At 36.7% G+C, this 2209-nt stretch overlaps 1 non-coding gene across 1 annotated transcript; it reads left to right on the plus strand.

Moving 5' to 3' along the window:
• The first annotated feature begins 806 nt into the window (after window positions 1-806).
• On the plus strand, window positions 807-879 carry Trnar-ucu. Its single transcript has one exon. It is a non-coding gene; the product is annotated as a tRNA-Arg (tRNA).
• The last annotated feature ends 1330 nt before the right edge of the window (window positions 880-2209 follow it).

Genomic DNA, 2209 nt, shown 5'->3' on the forward strand with positions numbered 1-2209 from the left:
GACCCTTCCAAGCGACAACTCTCCGCTCTTTAGGCTGTTGAAAAGGTCCAAGAAGATCCAACGTTTTCGTGCCTAATTTTGTTCAGCGCTGAGATCCATTTCGGGCTCAATGAGTATGTAAATAAGCAAAATTGCCGCATTTGGGACGAAGAGCAAGCTGAAAAGATTCAAGAACTGCCATTTCATCCAGAAAAAACAAGGGTTCGGCGGGTCGGTGGAATTACCGGCCCATATTTTTTCAAAAATGTTGCCATCAAGGGCAATCAGTATCTCGCTATGGTAACCGACTACTTGATGCCTGAGATTGAAGTTCGTGATCTCGGCGACATTTGGTTTCAACAAGAATATGTGAAGTCTAAAGTCTATGCGGACAGTCTCGCTACGATTTAGACCTTGTAGCAAATCATCAGTTATTTATCAATCGAAATGCTTGAACGAGTCATTGAAAATTCGACTCAACGAATGAACCATCTGAGACGTAGTCGCGACCATCATTTGAAAGAGATACACTTCAAAAAATAAATGCGAAGGAATGTGTTTTCGAATGATAATACTTAAGCATTCCCATTAAATTTAAAGTTTCTGTGCTCTTTCGCTTAAAAATGGAGGAAACCTCGAAATGGATCACGCTTTAATTCTTTAATCCTAGCTTTGTAACAATAATTCAAAGGCAGTACCCATATGGGTGAAATCTATATCACATTTGATAAATTTTTCAGTTAATTATTTAAACAGTTATAAAGTGTTTTTTTTTTTAAACCGAATTTTCTAAAAATTGTTTCGATCATCATTGCTACATAAACAGCGGCCCTTTGGTGCAGTGGATAGCACATTGGACTTCTAATCTAAAGGTCACGGGTTCGATCCCCACAAGGGCTCCGCAAAAGGCTTTCATTTTTTAACTGATTGTATAAATGAGGTATATGGATATATTCCTTTTGGAATATGGGGACTTTCGTTACGCCAGGATCTGCTCTTAAGAATTGTTTTCCATAATGCTGAGATCTATTCCTGTGCCCAATCCCGATCGCTGAAGGGTAAATTATATATTACACAAAAGTTCTTCAACCACTGCACTTGTTTAAGAAAAATATGCTTCCGCGGGACTGGACAGACAAAATTTAATGGCAGCAATAAATGACATTCCGGTGGTAAAACCCGCAGTTCAAAATTGTGGCGTGTTTTAAGGAAACCCCTTAATAGCTTCAACTGCCTTGACATCACACTCTGTCTTAAGTTGAGCAATTGCCAAAATCCATTAACTATTTTAAACACAATTAGTAGACAATCAATAATTGAAGCAAGTTTGAAAATTTCTGCAAAGCGCATACATGTACATACGTAAACACAAACCAACATATATCAATTGTTAGCTCACGACAAAACTTTCGCTATAATTTACAATAACCGCTGGCATTGGGAAAAGGCAAACGGAATCAATTGTACACACACATACACACACAATCCGTGCGAGCCAACTCGTAAAATATATGGCAGAACTTTCTCTTAAATGCGCCATTTTATTACGAGTGACTTGACCTCTAGCCTGCAGAACACAACAACAGCAATAACACTTGCAATAACAAAGTGGTTCACGCAGGAAAACTATAAAACACGGCCATGACCACTTAGCCGGGACTGAGAGCTCAATACTTTTTCGCATTATTCCTTTGTGAGTGCAAACAAATTTTTATGGCTCTCAATTGCGAATTGATTTGCCAGCCATTAAGTAGTAAAATGGCGATTAAACTCTGCAGAAAACTTTTCAATTGCGCTAAAGGTCGACTGCGAACTATCCACTCAGCCAAGAGGGTTGGGAAAGTGAAAATAAAAAAAAATATGTGGCACTTGTATAGCGCGATATTGTATATTATTTAACTGGAATGCAGTTCAAACATATGGCTTGTAAGGTGGGTGCAAATATCTATGTTTGTACAGTGAAATTTCTCTTTACATGAAAACGTTCCAATGACCGGACAAGGACAGGATTTTGGTAGTATTTCGTTCGAATTATCTCCGATAACCGGACAATATATCATAAAATATGCAAACAAAGTTAGGACCAATTTATCTTTATCTTTATCTTTATCTTTATCTTTATCTTTATCTTTAATTTTATCTTTATCTTTATCTTTATCTTTATCTTTATCTTTATCTTTATCTTTATCTTTATCTTTATCTTTATCTTTATCTTTATCTTTATCTTTAT

This window comes from Bactrocera latifrons, unplaced genomic scaffold (genome assembly GCF_001853355.1).
Source record: "Bactrocera latifrons isolate USDA-ARS-PBARC rearing strain unplaced genomic scaffold, ASM185335v1 scaffold_72, whole genome shotgun sequence".
Lineage (NCBI taxonomy): Eukaryota > Metazoa > Arthropoda > Insecta > Diptera > Tephritidae > Bactrocera > Bactrocera latifrons.